At 42.2% G+C, this 22,024-nt stretch overlaps 1 protein-coding gene across 2 annotated transcripts in view; it reads right to left on the bottom strand.

Annotated features, from left to right (window-relative positions):
- The window catches only part of LOC130482862 (contactin-4), a 611,972-nt gene extending 590,176 nt beyond the window's left edge, over positions 1 to 21,796 (bottom strand). For both annotated transcript variants that reach the window (XM_056855739.1, XM_056855747.1), the window contains exon 1: positions 21,754 to 21,796. The gene's annotated coding sequence lies outside the window, so the exon portion shown is untranslated. The remainder of the gene's footprint in view (positions 1 to 21,753) is intronic.
- Positions 21,797 to 22,024: the final 228 nt, after the last annotated feature.

Raw genomic sequence — 22,024 nt, 5'->3', positions numbered from 1 at the left:
GGTGGGAGGACTTGGAAGTAGCGGAGCTCCAAGCCGCTTCTCAACACAGTTCTGCAAAGACAAACATACACACTGGTAACGTCATGAGGGGGGGATGTAGTTTGGAGGATGATTTGGACAGAGAAAAACTCTATGGAACAGCAGGAAAAACAGCTCTTTGGACAGCAGGAAAAACTCTATGCACCCTTTCCGTCACTTCTGTGGTCCCCATGTTGCTTTTTTAAAAGCTGGTTGGGATTTAATATTTGCACATAAAACTAAATCAGCTCATTGCGTCAATGTATAAAAGCTAGCAGCTATTGCAAAGCTTTCCTTCGGGTCTACATCTATTTGACATTTGTTCACCTGGTTTCAGGTTTCTGAGTTTAAAAGGCTAGCATTCTTTTTAAAAGTTCCCTACCACCAAAATCTAAAATAAAGTCCTAAAGCTTGTCCCAACTATTTAGCATTTCAGAGTCCATTTACACCACACAAAGAATATGGGAATGCCGAAGCCACTGAGAAAGAATACATAATCAATTCCCAGCTGACATCTATCACTAAATGGAACATTTAATTTGATCCTAGGCCAGTACTGATCCTTCTTTCAGAAGACTGCATGAAAATAAATGTGCCTTTTACCAGTTTGGCACTCTTTACAGCCTGCATTCTCCCTTTTAAAATGAACTTTAGTTGTTTTGCAGTGCAGTTACAAAAAATGTCGAACTGCTGGTAGCAACACCTCATTAGTCAAAATACTCCACAGCACAGGCTGGCTGACTGCACAAATGGCTTTAGAATTCACAACTGCACAGTGAAGGTGGGACAAAAATGAAAGTGGAAGTCTTCTAAAATTGTTTCTCAATGTAGCAAGAGAATATATAGTTTAAAAATGCAGACCTTTAGCACCCTCTTTGTATATAGCTTTCTTTAGTGACATTTTCCCCAACAAGTGATTTGTATGCAGTGTATATGGGAATGATGGAGGTATCTGAAATACATATATAAGTAGAGGCCGCAGAGAAGGCGCAGGGGGGCGGCGGGGGGCAGCGGGGCCTGCCTGCACTCAGGCAGGCCCTGCAGGCCTCTCCCAGGCCACAGAAGGCGCGGGGGGGGGGCGGCGGGGCCTGCCTGCACTCAGGCAGGCCCTGCAGGCCTCTCCCAGGCCGCAGAGAAGGCGTGCGGGATGGCGGCGGCAGCGGTGGTAAGTTCCCCCTCCCTCCCCCCCTCCCCCGCCTACCATATTGACCCGCGTATAAGCCGAGTTGGCTTTTTTCAGCCCTTTTTTTGGGCTGAAAAACTCGGCTTATACGCGAGTATATACGGTATGTCTGTACTAGGAGTTTTATGCTTTTAATCTATATGTGCACCTTATTAAAATTTATATATTTGTAATTTTAGCATTTTTAGCTCAGCCTCTTTGGTTTGTAATCAGTATTTTGACTGAGTTCCATCAGGTTCCCCCTTTTTTTTGGGGGGGGGTGTATATGACTGTAGCCAGAATACGGTTCTCCTCCATATGACTGCAGCCTCAGTCTGATACAGTCCAACTACCCTTAAGGTGAATTTGTAGGGGCACTATGATGTCAGAACAACTCTATGTCAGCAAGAAATTAGAATACAATATTTTAGACACTACATACTTATTCTTGCTTAGAAAGCACTACATGTTAAAAAATATTTTAAAGTACAGGTTGAGTATCCCTTATCTGGACTGCTTAGGATCAGAAGTGGTCCATATTTCGGATCTTTCCGTATTTTGGAATATTTGTATATACATGAGAAATCTTGGGGATGAGACCGAAGTCTAAACACGAAATTAATTTATTTTTTATATAGCCTGAATATCATTTTAAACAACATTTTTAATAATTTTGCATACATTGAACAATCAGAAAGCAAACTAGCGTGCTGCTGAGGGCCTGCGAGTAATGCCTGCATGCTGGCTCAAAAAGTCTGGTTTTTGGGTCAGTCCAGATATCAGATGTCTGGATAAGGAAAACTCAACATGTAATATATACCACAGAGACGACACACAACAAATCTTTCAGAAATCTGACAGAACTATAAGGAAGAAGAAAAACCGCTGATGCAGAAAGAGGTGGATGTGAAAATTAATATGTCCAAGTTTAGTAGTCAGTAGGTCATGAAAAATTGTTTTCTAGCTAGGATATTAACCAGATAATTTAGGCTAAATTTTGTCTTAAAATTTCAATTCTTGAAAGTTATGTTTAAAAAAACCCCAGAATAAAACAATGGTTCAATTGAAAAATGAAGCCTTGGATACTCACCGTAGAGGCTCATTCTCTTCTGAGGCGAAGGGCATCCTGATAGATGCGTTGTTTTCCTCTACATCCGGGTAGGCAGGACCTAAACTTAAAACTTCCTGTCTCTCTTGGCGGGAAAACAGCCCACAGGAAGCCAGTTACCGGTTAGACTAGCTAAGTAAACAGAAACGATAACTCTTTGCAGAGAAACTTCATAAACTTGTATTTGAACAATGGGAACACACTGAACGGATAACAGTTAACGTACAGTAATTATAATGACCATAGATCACGTTAGCTCTGTTGATTTTAAATATATTGGGTGGGCAGGATGCCCTTCGCCTCAGAAGAGAATGAGCCTCTACGGTGAGTATCCAAGGCTTCATTCTCCACTGAGGCAAGGGCATCCTGATAGATGGGACTTTACCGAGCTCCCTCTTGGGTGGGTATTACTCTAATCTACCACATTTTGAAGTACCCTACGGCCGAATGCCGCTTGTGCTGAAGACCAGGTATTAATCCTATAGTGCTTCACGAAAGTTGATACCGATGACCAAGTGGCTGCCCTACATATTTCATCAACTGGGGCTTGTTTATCAAAGGCTGCTGTGGTAGCCGCACTACGAAGAGAGTGGGCCGTGATTCCCCCTGGAACTGGAGAACCGCAGCTCTGGTATGCCTCTTTGATGCACTGTCGTAAAGTGTATCCTATAGCTGCTGCTGACATTCTTTTCCCTCTGTTAGGGTTGGCAATCCCTATAAACATGAAATCTGATTGTCTAATTTCAGCTGTTCTATCTATGAAGATACGTATCGCCCTTCTTAGATCAAGGGAGTGCCAAAGTTTTTCTCTGGCTCCCTTCGGTTTGGGACAAAATGATGGGAGATTGATTTCTTGTGTCCTATGAAATCGGGAATTGATCTTTGGCTTAAAAGTTGGGTCAGGAGTTAACACCACTTTATCCTTGTGGAATACACATAATCCCTTTCTAATTGACAAGGCTCTTAGTTCGGAAACTCTCCTGGCAGAGGTGATAGCTGTAAGGAAAAGAACCTTCATACGAAGGAATCGTAGGGATACCGTGCGAAGGGGTTCAAATGGTGGCAAAGTCAGGGCTTTGAGAACTAGGTTAAGGTTCCATGAGGGAAACCTGTGCACTACGGGCGGTTGGATTTGGGTTACCCCTTTTAGAAAGGCCGAAACGTGTTTGTGTTGAGCTAGAGTACCTCCGTTGTAACGAGGCAGCACGGTGGGCAGGGCTGCCACCTGCCTCCTTAAGGTAGAGGCTGATAGACCTAGGTGCATTCCTTCCTGCAGAAATTCTAACACTTTTGGTATACCTGGCTGGAGAGGGTCTACTTTCTTTCTTTTAGCCCATCTGACGAAGGCCTTCCATGAAACGTTATACATACGTTTTGTGGAGGGACGTCTGGCCTCCATGATTGTATCCACCACTTCCTTAGTGTATCCCTGACCCAGAAGGATTAACCTCTCAAGTGCCACGCGGTCAGACAGAACCATTGTGGGTCTGGGTGCGCTAGAGGTCCCTGGGTTAGCATGTTCTGTGATATTGGAATCTGCCAAGGTTCTTGACACGATAGGCGTTTCAGACTCACGAATCATGGTCTGCGTGGCCAATACGGAGCTAACAGGATGACCTCGGCTCTCTGCTGAGAAATTTTCCGTAGCACTTTGGGTAGGATGGGGATTGGAGGGAATGCGTAAAGCAGCCCCTGTGGCCAAGGACTCAGAAGGGCATCTGTTCTTTCTGCCTTTGGATGGTAGTACCTTGAATAGAATCTTGGTACCTTGTGGTTTGAGTCCGAGGCGAATAAGTCTACTGAGGGGATACCAAATTTGGCGGTAATAAGATGAAATATTTCCTGCTCTAACTCCCATTCTCCCTCGTCGATACACTGGCGGCTTAACCAGTCCGCTTGCACACTGAGGCTGCCCTTGATGTGTTCTGCGTGTATCGAAGGAATGTTCGCTTGGGCCCAGACAAATATCGCTGATGCTTCGCGGTGCAGTGCTGGAGATCTGGAGCCGCCCTGTTTGTTTATGTATGCCTTTGTCGATGTATTGTCCGTTCTTATAAGAACGTGGTGACCTCTGAGTTTGGTGGCAAAGCTCAGTAGAGCTAGCTTCACCGCCCTCAGCTCCAGTATGTTTATGTGTAAGGTGGTCTCTTGCTGTGACCAACGCCCCTGGGTCATCAGTCCGTCCAGGGTGGCTCCCCAACCCGTCAGACTCGCGTCCGTAAATATCTGCAGAGGTTCGGCTTGAATGTACTGGGTTGTCTTGCTTAGTGTGGATGGCTTGGACCACCAAAGGAGACTGTGTCTGACCTGTGTGGGAATTGGAACTAATTTTATCTTCTTTCTGGCAATGTCCGATTGAAAAGGGAGAAGGAATGTCTGTAAAGGACGGGAGTGGAATCTTGCCCATGGCACCACCCCGATGCATGACACCATCAATCCCATAAGTCTCGCTAGAGCCATGAGTAAGGTTCTCTTTAGTTTGGCAGTGGAGAGGGCCAAGGAAACAATCTTGTTCAACCTGTCTTTTGGTAGCGCAATGGTGTTGTGTTTGGAGTTGATTCGCACTCCTAAGTGAGTCATGACCTGTGACGGTACTAAGGAGCTTTTCTGGAAATTTACTAGGTACCCATGTTCCTGGAGTACCTGCAACACCAGGTTCGTGTGTAGTCTGGATTGTGCCAAATTTGGAGCACAGATAAGGATATTGTCCAGGTACGGATGTACCTGGACTCCTTATTGTCTGAGGGCTGCAACCACTGTGATCATGGTCTTCGTAAAGACCCTTGGTGTTGATGTCAATCCGAACGGGAGTGCTCTGAATTGATAATGATTGCTCCCGTATGCAAATCTGAGATAACGTCTGTGGACTGGTTGTATAGGTATATGGAGGTATGCTTCCGTAAGGTCCACTGCTGTCATAAAGGTGCCAGGGAGGAGGGACTCAACTATAGATTTCACAGTTTCCATCCTGAAATGTCTGCGGACCATCCTCTTGTTGATGTACTTTAGATTGAGGATGGCCCTCCAGTCCCCGTTCTTTTTGGGGACAGTAAAGAAAATGGAGTATACTCCCTGGCATCTTTGTCGAGCAGGAACCTGTTCTATTGCCCTGATGTGTAACAGGTGATGGATAGCGGTAAGGGTTCTGAGGTGTTTCCCGTTTTAATGATATTGGGGACCGTAAGAAACGGTCGGAAGGATGGGCAGTAAGTTCTAGCATATATCCCTGTTGTAAAATTTTTGTTACCCATTTGTCTGGGTTGGACAGCGTCCACCGATGAGCGAACTGCTGTAACCTCCCTCCTACTTGTAGAGGGTTGGCGTCACTGCGGGTTAGACTTAGGAAACCTGTCCCCTTTTTCTGCTCTAGCTTGTGGGCCTTGGAATCTTTGGAATCTCTCTCCTCTACGAAAGGAGTGAGAGTTGCCCCATGCTCCCCTTGGTGAGCCCCATGATCCTCTCCGGTTGTCGGCTCTAAATCTAGGTGACACCTTAGACACCTTTCTGACCTGCATCGGTAATGCTTGCTTTTTATCCTTCGTTTCAATTAAGATGCTGTCTAGCTTCTCGCCAAACAGCCTGCCTTCTTTTATGGGGTAGGCCATGAGATTGGTCTTTGCCTTGAAGTCGGCGGGCCAGGCTCTAAGCCATAATGCCCTTCTGATTGACGTGACAGATGACATTGACCTGGATACAAAAGACATGGTGTCAAGAGATGAATCTGCCATTAGTGACACCGCACTTAGGACTCTCTCCAGACCACCTATAACCCTGAGGTTATCCTGTGGAACTAGTTGTAAAATCTTCTTTATCCACAAGTATGATGCCCTAGCAAATATGGACGTTGTGGCGCTGGCTTGAATGGCCATTGCTGAGGCCTCGTGTGATTTTCTTGCCAGGTAATCAGACTTTCTATCTAGTTGATCCCTTAAGGATCCGACCCCGTCCTCTGGGACTAATCCTGGTGACTGGAGGTCCAGTACCGGAGCGTCCACTAGGGGGACCTTTAACATGATCATTGCGTGTGGAGCGAGGGCATACAACTTTTTTATGTTAGGTGGAACTTGCCGGTTGGAAGCCGGGTTGTCCCACTCCTCCCTGACCACTCTTATGAAGAACTCAGGAAATGGAACTAAATTAGATTGAGGACGTGGTCTGGGGAAGCACTCCTTGACTCCCTGCTTTAACTTTGATTTGGTTTCCTCAGGAGGGCCAGTTTCCTCATTTAAATCCAAGGCTAGTATGGCCTTAGCCAACAGACCTTGGTAGTCCTCTCCTGTAAACAGCCTGGTGTGTTGTTCCACAGGCTGAGAGATATCCTGTATCAAATTCTCCTTCCTCTTTTTCCTCCCCATCGTCCTCAACAGATGAATATGTGGACTTGGAGAGGTCTGTCTGTGATTTCCCCTGGTCAACTACAGCAGCTTTCATGGCCGCCTTTGTGGGCCAGGCAGGATTTCTTATGACCCCTGAAGTACTGGGACCACCAACTCCTGCGGAAGTGTGAGGCTGAATAGGAGGGGTAGGCAAGTGGCTATCCGGATTCACCCAAATAGGTGGGGGTAACCTCGCCTGGAATGCCTGAAAAGCCTGCCATTGGCGCTGTAGAGCGCAGTTGATTAACTCATCTGCGCTTTCCCAGGAAAGAAAATGGCCTCCCGCCGCCGCTTGATTCAAGGGGGGGGTTGCCAACTCCCGCCTGGGCAGAAACCGTTGCCGCGAAATTACCCAGTCCCGAAGGGAGGGAAGCCGCCGCTGCCGCTACCGGAGAGGACGTCTGGGCTCTAGGAATCGATCCCGTTCCGTTAGGAGTCGAATCGGGTGTGCTCCGACCGACCTTAAGGCTGGCGCTAGTCTTGGCGCTCCGTCTCTTCCTTCTGCCGCTTGGCTGCAACGGCGCGGCTTTTCGCGCCTTTTTTGACTTTGGCTGCGTCGGGGCGGGCTCGCTAGCCACATCCATCTCCGGCCACGTTATGCTCCCTAATGGTCCGCAATCGCGGCCGTTGGGAGAGGCGGGGTTTTTTTGGATCGTTTGCACTAATCCCCTTTCATAATCTTTTTCAGAAAGGAGATCGTCCTCCCTTTGTAAAATGGCGTCGGCCATTTTGGGTTCCCCTATGCCTCAGCTCTCAACCACGGGGAAGGAAGATACAGCAGGAGGGGAAGGGAGGGGGGGTTTGGAATGGAATATGAGGGAAAGTAAAAAACACTCACGGATACAAGACCAACAGGACAAAACAGCAAATATACTCCTAACTGCTCCTTATCCTAGGAAGTAGGCACAGAGCTCCGCGATGGTGCCTGCTCTACCCGGCTAGGCAGGACAAAAAACTGGCTTCCTGTGGGCTGTTTTCCCGCCAAGGGAGACAGGAAGTTTTAAGTTTAGGTCCTGCCTACCCGGATGTAGAGGAAAACAACCCATCTATCAGGATGCCCTTGCCTCAGTGGAGAATGTATTGAACCTATCAGGATAAACAGTCAAACTAAGAACACCATGCTAGCAACCAGACTGAAGTATTTAAAGCATCTGTACAAATGTTTGAAAGACAACAATTAGAAATCAAAAGTTTTTAAGATAAATGATCAATATCAGAATTCTTTTTATTTTCCTTCTCTTCCTTATTCTCTTCCATAGACAGGCCATGGCTCAGTGGTAAAGCATCTATTTGGTATGCAAAAGGTCCCAGGTTCAATCCTCAGCATCTTTAGTTGAAATGGTCTGGCAGTAGGTGAAAAGAAACACTTCTACATAACACCCTGGAGAGCTGCTGCCAGTCCAAGTAGAGAATATCGACTTTGCTAGATCAGTGGTCTGATTTAGTATATGACAGCTTCATATGTGTGTTCATTTTATAATTATTGACCTGCTACCTGTGCACTTATTTTTATACTGCACTGAAAACAAACATGATTTATTTAGCACTTCAGTTAATCCTTACAGTTTTCATAGATTTCTTCACTTTTGAACCCTGGGCTATACACAGAGTCATTCCAATATGTGAAGGAATAAAAGTTACTCTCACCTGTCCCAATAAGACCTACCTGACCACTCTGGTCATATTCAGAGGTTCTGTTTCAGGTGCCCCTGCCATCTGAGGCTAGATGGGTGGCAGCTCGAGAAAGGGCCTTCGCAGTCTTTGGAACTCACTCCAGGGAAATTTATCTGTCTCCCACTATCATTTTCTTCCACCAGCAGATGAAGTCTTTGCTTTGTTTAGCATTCCTTCAGTAGGACATATTAGTCTCTCTCCCAGTTTGTGTGTTTTATTTAATTATTTTAAATATTTTATATGCATGTTAGTACTTTAAACACTGTTCCAAAGGTTCCAGTGTTTGAAATTTGGGGAACGCCAGTTCGGTGTAAAGCCGACATATAAATGTTTTAAATAAGCTAAATAAATAAAACATATTGCATGAATGTCAGATTTGCTATAAGAGTTTACAGACACAGAGCCAAATGTATATATGCCTCTATTGAAATACATGAATGTCAGGGCTAGAGCAGGTGTGACCAACAACAGAGGAACTAGCACAACCCCAACCCGTAGCCATATAATGGACTAAAGCATCCATAAAACAATATTATAAATCAGTCATTAAAAATTGCAACCTGACAGCACAGTAACCAAAAGCATATGAACAGTGCCTATCATGTGTCTTTCACCTCAAAAGATCTGCACAGTTGCAGATGGAACAAAACAAATACTGGGAGGGAGATAGCTTTTCTCAAACTCTGTGGAGCAGAAGTCAGATGCTCTCTGTTTTTGTTCTGTTCTAAATTGGTTCCTGACCTGGATAGCCTAGGCTCGCCTGATCTCATCAGATTTTAGAAGGTAAGCAGGGTCAGCCCTGGTTTGTATTGAGATGAGAGACTACCAAGGAATACCAGGGTTGTTATGCAGAGGAAGGCAATGGCAAACCACCTCTGTTAGTCTCTTGCCTTGAAAACTCTACTGGGTTGCCATAATTTGGCTGCAACTTGACGGCACTTTATACACACACAAAATGGGCACCAGCTTTTAAATCAAACTTGATTATTCAGTAGAGACTTAGCTGAAGATTTGCAGAGAAAACGATAGTCTTCAGTACAGGCACTTAGAGAGCCAGCTTGGTGTAATGGTTAAGAGATGCGGGAATCTTATCTGGAGAACCGGGTTTGATTCCCCACTCCTCCACATGAAGCCTGCTGGGTGACCTTGGGCCAGTCACAGTTCTATTAGATCCCTCTCAGCCCACCCGGAGGCAGGCAATGGCATATCACCTCCGAACGTCCCTTGCCTTGATAACCCTATAGGATTGCCATAAGTCGGCTGTGACTTGACAGCACTTTACACACACACACACACACACACAGGCACTTAGCGGGCTGCATCCCAAAGGTTCATCCCACTAACACTGGAACTTTTCTCCAGCACAAGCAGCCTTCACTGATGCAAAAAGATTTTCCACTGGCAGAAGGCCCTTTGCACCAAAAGAAATGGATCCAAAAGATCCAGCCTAATATCCACAGAAGTTACAACCATAAGTAACAGATGATCAATGGCAGCATTAGATGAAGTAGAGGGAATTTTTTTTTACATCTAAGCACTAGAGTGCATCTACAGAATTTAGTATACAGATTAGCAACAATATAGGAAAATAAAAGTATGTATTGTCAAATGCCAGAAAGAAAACAGAAGCTTAGGGGAAACTAAGAGTACATTTATATCCACTGTACATTAAGGGATCCTAGGAAATCAAAACCAGAAAATGTTATGATTTAGTTTCTTGTCAGGGGATAATTCCTATAGAAATCCCCATTGGAAGCATACCTATTCAGCCATTGGGTCGAATGAGTAGTTTCATTTAAGTAAGGTACGAAACCTATTCAAAGAAAAATAATGAGAAAAGGCAGCAACAGTTGACATTTAATTGGATAAAGATGGAGAAAAAATGAAAAACTAAAGGACAAAAAAGGGTATTATCAGAAGCTATTTGTTACCAAAGATGAAGCCTGAAGACAGGGGATGTAATTCTGGGAAAAGATCTCCTCTTCCAACTCTTAGAGCTCATAGATTATTTTAACTTCCAGTTTTTGTTGGCAAAAAAGTCATCACAGAAACCACTGAACTGTGCTGAAAATAACCTTGTATATCAAAGAGCACAGAGATAGAGTTCAGGCAATTTTAGACTGTGCGCTGTCAAACAAAAAGGAAACGATTTTGAAACATAAGAAAAAGGATAAACATTTGTGACATATACGAATGAGTCTTACGTTTCGATATTTTACTATTCACATTCCGATAGGGAAAGATCATCAACATATCTAAATCTCAATGTGGCCAAATCTGTGGATACTGAAATCCAGAGACTGGAGCCATTAACAGACAAGACATCTTTCCACAAACCTGAGAGAAGCCTCAGGATTCCAGAAAAATCATAAATTGTGATACTTTATCATTTTAATATAATATCTATAGTAATATATACTGTTAGTATTGACCACAAGATCCAATAAATGTTTCTCTGATCTATAATTAGAAATACATTAGGTTATTTTATTGTCTCGAATTGTTTAGAAAGTTTATATACCTTCAATTATATACCCCTGCGGTATATCTTTCCTACCTATAATTTATCAATTATAGAAAGGCCTACATTCTAGCCAGATGTCAAGATCTGCCTTCGACTGCTTTAGGAGGAAAATATAAGAAGGTTTCAAGAGCAGAAAGGCTGTGCCCTTGCAGGTCAGGGGACATTGACACTACTGAACATGTACTGTTCAGCTGTCCATTTTATCATGAGGCTTGGGTTAAATTCATTTCTCCCCTGATCAGTAGAGTCCCCACCAAGCCGGTTGAGTTCCTGACCAAAAACCCCCTGATGGGTGAAACTCCATATTATTTGCTCCCAACTGCCGAATTTTGCGCTACTGCAATTAAAATAAGCAAAATTAGGATGGGAAAAAATGGTTAAACTTTCTTATATTTTTAGAAGTATTAAGATGAAAAGTTTAATCATGTGATATGTACTAATATCTCATATTTTAATAATATTTAATATTATACTTTTATTTTTATTATACTTCCAATTATATTTTTTAAAATAGACATTGTAGACCCACTTCAGACTTACATAGATAAATATATATCTTGTCTAGAATGTATAAAACTATGTTACTAAATAGGTATGTTGTGCGTCCTGTATGTTGTGTGTTATGTTGTTGAAAATTTAATTAAAATTTCTTTAAAAAAAAAAAGATTCCAGAAAGATCCAAAATCTAAAACAAAAAAATAATGAATGGGGGGGGGGGGTTAAACCCCACAAAAACAACAGAAGCAACGCCTGTATCTTTAAAAAAGAAATGCCCTCAGTGGCTGTTCCTAGGCAACCATAGAGAATTGCCAGCATTCAAGTCTTGGTTTCTGTCAGTAAAAGCAAGGGAAGGGGGCAGGGACTTTTCCAGACTTGCTACCATGTGACTTGCATGACTCACTCAGGACTAGCTACTTGCTACTGTTTAACAGCAGCCACCCCACAAAAGCCAGTGTGGTGTAGTGGTTAGAGTTTCAAATTAGGGTCTGAGAGACCCCGGTTTGAATCACCACTCTTCCATGGAAGCTCACTGAGTGACCTTGGACCAGTGACACATTCACAGCCTAACTTACTTCACAGGGAAGATAAACTGTAGGAGAGGAGAATTATATAAGTTCCTTTTGGTCTCCAAAGTGGAGAATAGTGGGGTATAAATGAAGTACATAAAAAATAAATACAACTCAAAATGGAGGGGCAAATAAAGGTAGGCTGGCTAGTGAGTGGGAAGGAGAGAAGCAGTAAAAAAAGCAGAGAGAGCCTATAGGTGCTACCAGAGAGGAGGGAAAGGAAATAGTGGGGGAGGGCTAATGCAAACAGCAGTCCATGACAGCTTATATAACAAATATTCTTAAAAAAAAAACCAAGCTTCAGTTTCACCACACATGATCGTTGTTCCAGAAAGAAACAAACATTATTAAGAGCAGAGAAGGGCAGACTGGGGGGCACAGCTACGCTTTGGGCATGGCCCAGTATATATCGGACCTGGCCCAGAGGACTGAGGCCTTGCGAGTGAGCCAAAGGACTCTTGGCCCTTAGCCTGTGGCTCATGACCTGGGACTGGGACAATTGGCCTGTTGTGGTTTGGACTGGCTCCAGCATACAGCTAATTCTTGTATACTGCATAATTATTTTTATTTCTTTTATTGTACTCAATTGTATTTTTACTTGTTGTAAACTGCTTTGATTCCCATTAGGGAGAAAAGCAGCTGATAAATATACTAATCAACCAAGACTGCTTCAGATATTACAGTTTCCTTATAGCCAGTTAGAAAGAGAGATACACTTGCACCTGCAATATAAAAGAAGCTGCTCAAATGTCAGCCCATCACCATTGTATGTGCATAATGATATGTCACCACATGTCGGGCAATGGAACCCATAATAAGAAGGAATATATGCAAAAAATGGTCAGAATCCCCAGAAATAGAATGAGCTTGAATCCTAAATTTGAGAAAACCTGATAATCCGTGGTATCAAAAGCTGAACTGGCACCAGGCAAACAGGTGGGGGAGGAAGTTCCAGAGCTGCGATGCCAAAGCAGAATATTACACAACTCATTGACTGCTATAAAGCAGTAACTTTAAAATTACTAACAATCACAAGCCATTATTACTTATCTAAAACACTGGCAAATGTGTGTGTATTATATTCTTCTAGCCTTTATCAGAGAAGAATGTCCTAGTCAGGAATTTTGTTACAACTTGAAACTACATAGACAGTTCACACATGGCAGCTATAAAAAGACAGGAGACAATTTTCATTAGAGTATGAGACAGTGGTGACTGATTTTAAAGAGTGAGCCAGTGCACGTGTTCTAAGTCAAGTTCCAGTCATAACCGAGTCCCCATTTCATAGACAAAGCTACTAGCGGAATCCTTACATTCCTTATTTACTCAGGGGTCATTGTGCAGAGTATGGTATCCAACGCAAGAAACAAGTCCAATAAATATTTTATTACCAATGCTGCAGTAAGCAACAGAAAGAAAACTTCACCTCAACATGAGGCATGCGATAGAGCATTTTCATTCATTACCAGCCGCTACATATCCCTTGGGAAGTAAAAGAAAATGCTTAGAGGAAATGTAAACAAACATTTCAGAGAGACAGATGGGGTGAGTGGGTTACTCTTGTTTTATTTTACAGCAAGTTTCATTCTACAAGCTATTAGTAAGTGTTTCACACAGTCCTTTTACTCAATGCAGTTTTACAACTTAGGTACACTCCATGAAGATGGTCTAAATTCCTTTTACTATAATAGAACTGTGCTCTCCAGGTTATTCACACTGATCTGCACTTCCAGGCAGGGACAACATGAGAACCCGCTACCTAAGCCACCAGCATCTGGGATGTTCCTCTCCCTATCATCCCTATCAGCTGGCAGTCCAAGCTTCTTGGTATTTTGCCCAACAGATACAGCGGCATTTGGTGATGTGTCTTTTATTCTGCAAAAGCAACAACAAAAAATGGAACTATGCATTTTGGCAATCTGTTTTAATTAAAAGAAATAACAGATTTGAGTTGTAAGCCACCTTGGGATCCAATCCAAATGTAAAGCAGGGCATGAATGACTATATTGTACTAATCAAATGCAAAAAAATCAGTTTATTAGAAATCCGAGCTAGGCCGTTGAGGTAATTTCAAGTTGTTAGGGAACAAACACATGGCACACAAGACAATTAATAAGGACACTGAATAGGAGAATGCTATTATAACAAACTAGCATGAAATTTGGTATGTTTACGTAAAATGTTCTACGCTGCCTTTCTCCTAATTTGGGATCCAAGGTAGATGACAATCAATAAAGCAACAAAATTAAAAAAAAACATTAAAAACAACAATAGCACACAATAACAATAGCAAAAACAAAAAATAGCTTAAAATTCAGCCAGGAATAGGATGACAACCAAATTGCATAGGCTGGAATCCACAAGAGCGATTCCATGAACAGAAGGATTTTTGCCCACAGAGCATGACTTTCTTGCCTCCCACTGCAACCCAAAATGCACCCCAATATGCTGTTCCTAGGGTTCCCTGCCCTCCAGGAGCAGAATTTCAGATGGAATTTGGGGCTGCAGCAGGAAGCAACGAAGTTGCACTGCATGGCCAGAAATCTTTCTGCCCAAAAAAACAACTCCAGTGGAACCATGCCACATTGTGTCATGCACTACCACAGGTTTTTGACAGAGGCCACTAAATTTTACATTCTGTTCTATGGTATGAGCTGGCAACCCAGTCTGCTTTGAACAGACTAAAGGCAAAAGGAGAGCTCACCGGGCTGGAAGGAACGAGACTTTCTATACCTGCATTCCTATGCAGAATTACTCCATTCTAAGCCCATGGAGATCAACATGCTTAGAGTGCAGAAACTCAACACATATACAGTGCAATCTAATACTATGGGAAGGGGGTATCGTGGAAGAAGCTACATATTATTCTTGACAAGTCTAACTTGTTTACTATAAGTAAGATGCAGCTTTTTGGTTGCTAAATACCCCTACCGGCTCTGGCCACTGGGTACTACCAACTATAATATGTAACTTCTAGTTCTGAACTGTCTGTGTATTACCAATACATTACAGAGATCATCCAAAGTGACTCTGATAAATAATTTGAATTTATATACTTCCCTACATAACAGGTTCAGGCTTACTGATGATTTTAATATTTCCCCTCTTACTTTTCTGTAACCCACTAGCAAAAAGATTCTATTTCTTCATGAGTTCTCACTCTAGTTCAGGTTGTAGTACTACAGAAATTTCAATTGCACTCGGTTAAACACACTGCGTGCAAGAGAAAGTAAGGTTCACTGGAAACCCTATCAGTGATTCCCCAGATGTTTTCATTCAAGCTTTTCTCTGGGCATGAATAACAGCAGCTCTTATTCTCAAGGGTATACATCACAAAGACTTGTGCTGACCGTACACATGTAAAGAGAGCAGATTCACATATCTGTTTACCTACCCTGCTACCAATGTCTGCAAATTCGCTGAATACCTTGACATAGATTTTAAAGTGTGGTAAACTGAACACACATTCTCTGAATTCTGAAGCATTTCCTTTCAGGACAACAATTGTGTATTTAACCTATACTTGCCAGGTTTGGAATGTGTGTCTAAAAATATTCAGTGTTAGAGAGTTCTAAAGTGAGGCAAGTTGGAATGCTGGCTTGGCACAGTGATGGAGTTTAAACTGACAAGCAGAAGCACCATGTGATGTACCACAAAAATCTTGCAAGAAGGGGGATCATATGTGTGACAATCCCCAAGGTAAAACACTCCCGATGCATATAAGACCATCATGACAGGGGAAGAGCTACCCTAGAGCATTCACCCTAGCATGGTAGGGAAAGGAAAAAAGCCTCCAGAGACTGAAATAGTATAATCCGACAACGTATCATTTTGTCTGTCTTTTACTTGGGAGCCAGCATGGTGTAGTGGTTAAGAGCAGTGGTTTGGAGTGGTGGACTCTGATCTGGAGAACCGGGTTTGATTCCCCACTCCTTCACATGAGCGGCGGATGCTAATCTGATGAACTGGATTTGCTTCCCCACTCCTATACATGAAGCCAGCTGGGTGACCTTGGGCTAGTCACACTCTCTCAGTCCCACCTACCTCACAGGGTGTCTGTTGTGGGGAGGGGAAGGTGATTGTAAGCCGGTTTGAGTCTCCCCTAAGTGGCAGAGAAAGTTGGCATATAAAAACTAACTCTTCTTCTTCCAGTTGTCCATTTTAGCTGACAATTAAGAGAAGTAAAACAGGTGGATAGTGCGGAACCAGAACACAGCACTGTGACAAAAGCAGGCCCTCTGAACCAATTCACAAATTACAAATTTCACATGGCAGACAAGTGGACTGTCATCAATATCCACACTGGAAGTTCCATGCTAGAAGCTTAATGTATTTGTGGCCCAATAGGCATCAAGACCACGGTATGCAGGGAGAGGGTTCTTAAGTATTTCTCCTGCATAATTTTCCTGACCTTGAATGGCCCCAGGGCTAAATTTTCCCTACTGAGAAAGCTTTCATGTCATGACAGACCTCGTCTGTCATCTGGATTTTGTAAAATATGAACCAGCCTTCAGTCCCCAATGGTTCCCAAGTCAGAGACATATGAGGGACACCCCCAACCAAGAAAAAGCACACAGCTCTTCTATCATCTGATTTGGGCCCTTTAAAATAAGATTTCATACTGTTAAATCTCTTATTAAAATTATGTTTTCACAAACTAACCTAATCTTAAGGAAGACAAAATTCTTATTCAAACTATTAAGTGAATTTCAACAAGTCAGTATCTGACTAGTAATTATTATAGGCCTTGTGAGACACACTAAACACACATTATCTTTGTCACCAACAATATTGTAATGAATATGAAAAAGTAGTCTTGTAACACTTTCCATCTTAACAAAAAGACTCCCCCCTAAACCTTCTACACCTAATCACATTTTCCCATCTTCAAGTACCCCAACATTCATTTTTCAATACTTTTAATCCTTACACAAACCAATTCTCAATCTCTTAATGCATTCCTCATAACAGCAGTCACCTCTATCTTATTTAACGCCTCTTTCCTTCTATTTTTTTTAATAAAAATTGGTTTTCTTCAGATAGCTCTTTACATTCAAACTCCTGCTACTTTTGTACATGTTAGAAATATTACTCTTAGCATTCAGCAGTGAAGAAAAAAAGCACTTCAACACATACCTACTTCAGTTTCTTGACATACTGATGGAAGTATTATAAGAAGGAAAAGCCACTGGAAGCTCACTTGCGTTGTAATGGCAGTGCTCGGTTGTGGTGAGCTTTCTCTGGTGTCAGGAAGATGCCTATTTGTTGTTTCACTTAGCAGGTTTTCCCCTCAACTGAAAATGTCAACTTGTTTGCATTTTGTTTCTGTTAGCCTAGGAGAACGTTCATGCGCAGAATCTAAATGCTGCAGCTTTGATAAATAGCCACAACCCAAACGGATTTGTAAAAGCAGCAGCACCTATGAAGCTAGAAGAACTTTGATTGATCATGTTTACTGTGAGAGTAGCAAACATTACTGCCTTATAAAAATGTTTGTATCCATTCTTTTTTTGCAGCACTGCTAGAATTATCAGTCCCATTTGTTCGTGTGTGTGTGTGTGAGTAATATGAAATGCTCAACAAGATGTTCAGCAAGTCTGCTTATACCACAATGAAACTTGAAAGGTAGCATATAGGGCTGCCAGCCTCTAGGTGGGAGCTCAAGTTCTCCCAGAATTTCAACTGATCTCCAGACTTAGAAATTTGTCCCCTTGGAAACAATGGCAGCTTTGGAAGGTGGACTCTACGGCATCACATCCCTGTTTAACTCCCTCCCTGGCCAAAACCGTGTATTCCCCAGGCTCTACTAAAATACCTGGGAATTTCCCACTCCGGAGTTGGCAACCCTAAGCTGAACTGAGCATTAATGGCAGGAAAGTCTGTGTCCAGGGACGGGGGAATCATGCTTGATATGAATACCCATCTTCAGATAGCACTGAGAGCCTGCTTAAAGTAACCTATTGTTTAAATATCTCATTCTTCTGCCTGCAGCTGGCTCTCTTTGCAGGGTAAAATATTTCTCACCAAGTGGCACCTGTGCATCTATTATATACATGCTAAACGTAATATGTTAGTCTTCCACATGCTGAAGCCTTCAATGTGTTTTGTGTTTCATGAAGTGTATTTTCTGTGGAAATTCAAGTTACATCAACATGAAATCTTTGCACCCATGAGTGAAGTGGACATGCGTGTTTTAATATATTTAGTTATATAATATAGTTTTTGTTGTTTTTAATATATTTAGTTATATAATATAGTTTTAAAATTCATCACCACCATCAAGTGTTAATAGCAGCGGTTTAGTACACTCTTTATTTTAGTCATATTTAACCAGATCCATTCTTTAGCCTTCTTACAATGCCATAATGATCTCTATTTACATTCCAGAGCAAAGCACAGAAAAGTAGATTTTCTGTACTGCTGATTTTTGTTTACCCTTCCTAAACATGTAATGACACTTGCTGACTTAATAGGCACTTGGTTTTGTTTTTGGAGTATTCTCTAGCAATAAGAGTCAATATTACAGAATTCAAGCACAGTTATAGATGGCAAAACGTTTGGGCATCCATCTGTAGCTCCTTAATCTCTAAAAGTAGTGTAAAAATTGTTCTGAGCTTCAAAGTATGCAGTGAAACCTCATTATTTGGCAAATAATACTTCTGGATCAGACTTGGTTACAAGTCTGGTTACACTTGGTTACACTACCAAAATGGACCAGGTATTTGACCAAAAACCTTGCATTGGATGACACAACATCACCCACCCTACCCAGATCTGTCAATTTCTGTATCACAATTCAGTGTTCTAGGTAAAGATGGGAAGACTCTTCCTCAACTTAACTTTAGACATTGGTTCCTCAAACCTATTTTCCCCAAACTCCAAATTATGAACCTGTCAAACTCCCAATGACATCATTAGGCATGCAACAAGATCCAAAGGCCTCTTCCAAAATCTGTTTTGAGCACTAACTCCTGCCCTCAAGAGTGCCCCATAGCTTGCTCTGCCACTTTTTGTCCTGGTAGCAGCAGCCCCAGAAAGACTCCACAGGGCACCTCCGCAAGAAATCTCCATTTCCCCTTTTCCCAGCAACTGGAAAGCTGAAATGGCAAAACAGGGGGGCGGGAATGGAGGCATATTTACAAAGTTAAGATCTTGAGGATGGTCCACAGTTCAGTGATAGAGCACCTTCTTCAAGTGAATAAATTCTTAATCCCTGGTATCTCAAACTTAGAGAATTTCACAGAGCATGGCTATGGAAATACTTGATCAGAATAGACAATATTAACCTCAGTGGACCAACAGCATCCTTCATCTGCCAAGGAGAATGTGTGTCGAGTCCCTTTTACTGAGGATTCAAGACTGTCCAATGCAGAACACTTTCAATGGTAATGCCAATCATCTCATCTGATGTGATAACACAACTTTAATTAATAGGCAATAATCGGAAATGAATAGGCAATAACCAGAAATATCTTGGAAGAACAACCTCACCCAGAGTTGATCAGATCATAAACCAATGCCTGATCTCATCCATGGACTTTCTGTTCAGTATCTCATGGTCTATGACAGAAGCTACCTTTACAAATATCCACCTAAATCACTGAGTCCAGCAAACCCCTGCAAAACATCAATAGATTGGTCTTTAACCTTTTTTTTATGGTAAAGGGACAGCCATCTGATGTGGGAAGACACCAATGACAGCAAGTAGCTCTTGCCAGGATTGTGCAATTCTTGTTTTCAGGAGTGGAGTTATCCTACTTCAACAGAATCGTATTTGCATATTACAAAGTCAGCATAAAATGTCACATTTGCATTAAGGAATTATAGTAGGGTTCATGTATGCTTGATATAAGAATATAAATATTCAGCAGCTGCAAAATGATTGCAGGGAAGACTAAATGCTCACTTGTAAACCACAGTACAACTCATATATCATGAAATATGTGAAAAATACTCTAGGCAAAACATGCCATGTTAAACAAATTGGGTTGGACCGTATTTGATTTGCAAATTAAAATGAACAACACACCAGTAAAATATTTAAGTCAGTATCAAAAAACAGGAGATACGGATGAGGAGTACTTGTTTGACACTTTTGTGGTGTGTGTAACTGTGTTCATGCATGTTCTTGCTATCATGGTGGTTTAAATAATTTAAGAGGTGAAATAAAGACAAGGGTCACCTCACCAGGAAATAAACCACCATTTTGTACCCCCTGTGAAAGCAAAACCTTCAGCTGTAATAGCTTGTCTGTAGCCATCAGGGGCAGCAGGACTCACACCCAAAGTCCGTGGGGTGAAATCAAACTCAGTACCAGTCCACAGGTAGAGCACTGAGGCATTTACTGCATCTTCACTACCCTGCCACAACTATGGGCACAGTTCACCCAGGGATACAGTCATTTACAAGGGGGATGGATCAACATTGCTCTGTCCTAACCTCAGGCCCAAGTACTCATCTCAGGCACCCTTCCTCTACCCCCTTCCCTTTCTCCCCCTTGCTCTCTGCACCAGTCTCCAACTTGGCCAGCTCCTCCCCTCTGATTCCACTTCTCTTCTTCTTAGCTCCTCCCCTCTAATTCCACTTCCCTTCTTGTAGCCCTGACCTTTTTTTACCAGGTCTTGCCCCTCTCCATCCCCCCATCTCCATTTTCTCCCCATCCTTGACACGACCCAGCTGAGGCCACATGGAGCTGAAGAGCCACTGCTCCGGGATCTAGCCCCACCTGGCTCTCCTCTCCAAGACTGGCTTCGTGGACTCTCACACTGTCCCATGAGTGAGGATGCTTGTATGGATACCAATCTCAGCCCTGCTTTGCCACCTTCCTCAGTTGGATACTCACCCTGCTCCTTCCAGCTGACTCATGCTGGGCAGAGGGTACACGCTTGCCACAATGGGCTACCAGTAGCTCAGTTCATCCTCTATTATTCTGACTGTTTGGCAAGTTACTGAGACTCAGCTTTGAATTAGGAAAGTCACTTCTGTCACCAATTCACAAAAGCAAACCACTGTCAGCTACCCTACGAAATCTGGGAATATTAGTACTGACCTACCTTACATGATTGTTGTGAAAATAATTGGGACAATGCACTTCAGCCACTGTGAACTCTTTAAGCATCATATAAATGCTGAAAGCATTATTGTTTTAGACGTAATTGTTCCTATTGGATCGTATCAAACACCACATAAAACTAAAATAGGTTAAAAATGCTTTTAAAAAGGCACAATATTTAGTTGTAACAGAGCCATCCAGTTCAGAAAAAAAATTGCCTTCAATTCTCTTTTTTTTAAAACAATAAAATAAGGTCAATTAGCATTCTTGACAACATGCTAGCAGCCCAAGAGAAACAATGAATAATTCAAATCTGGAAAAAGGAGAACAATTGAGAAAATAAATATTTTAATGATCTGCCCGTCTGCAACCAGTCAGTAGAGACAGAGTAATAAAATTTCAGATTAAAAGGAGAGCACATGGGAAATGATTCGGTAGATTATTAATTGATTTCAAAATTCCCTACATATTAACTTTCAGACTGCACAGAACAAAGAACCAACCTGGCATGTAGCCGTGGACAATATTTTCTTCTAAAAATAAGTAGGGTAACAAAAACCATTTTCAGGCAATAAGATTCAACAGATCCTGTTTTTCTAGGATAATAGATCATGTGACCAGCCCCCTCCATCATGCTTCGTAGAACCAAGTTAGGATATGGAAACATTTTTATGAAGCTAAGTATCACTACAAGATACCAGAAGCACAGGCCAATACAATGAGAGGTAAATAAGAAATAAAACAAAAACTTTAAGATACAGACTGTACTTACCTTCAAGGCATGATATCAAGTCCTGATTCAGTTCACCGTCACCTGTAAAAATATATATGCAGGATTACTGATAGAAAGCTGTTTGACTTCTATTGTTTGGGAGACAAAGGATTATCAATTCAAGTAAAATGACTCAATCTACAGAAGAGTGAGTATAATAGACTGACATATTTCACAGCAAATTATCTGGGATAGCTAGTATCACTTCTCAATAAACAAAACCATGAAATTGTGCAACTGCAAATTGGGGTGGGGTTTTTTTGCTTGTTTT

This window comes from Euleptes europaea, chromosome 1, assembly GCF_029931775.1.
Source record: "Euleptes europaea isolate rEulEur1 chromosome 1, rEulEur1.hap1, whole genome shotgun sequence".
Taxonomy (NCBI): Eukaryota; Metazoa; Chordata; class Lepidosauria; order Squamata; family Sphaerodactylidae; genus Euleptes; species Euleptes europaea.
Note: the sequence above shows the minus strand (reverse complement) of the source record. Positions and strands in the feature narration are given on the sequence as shown.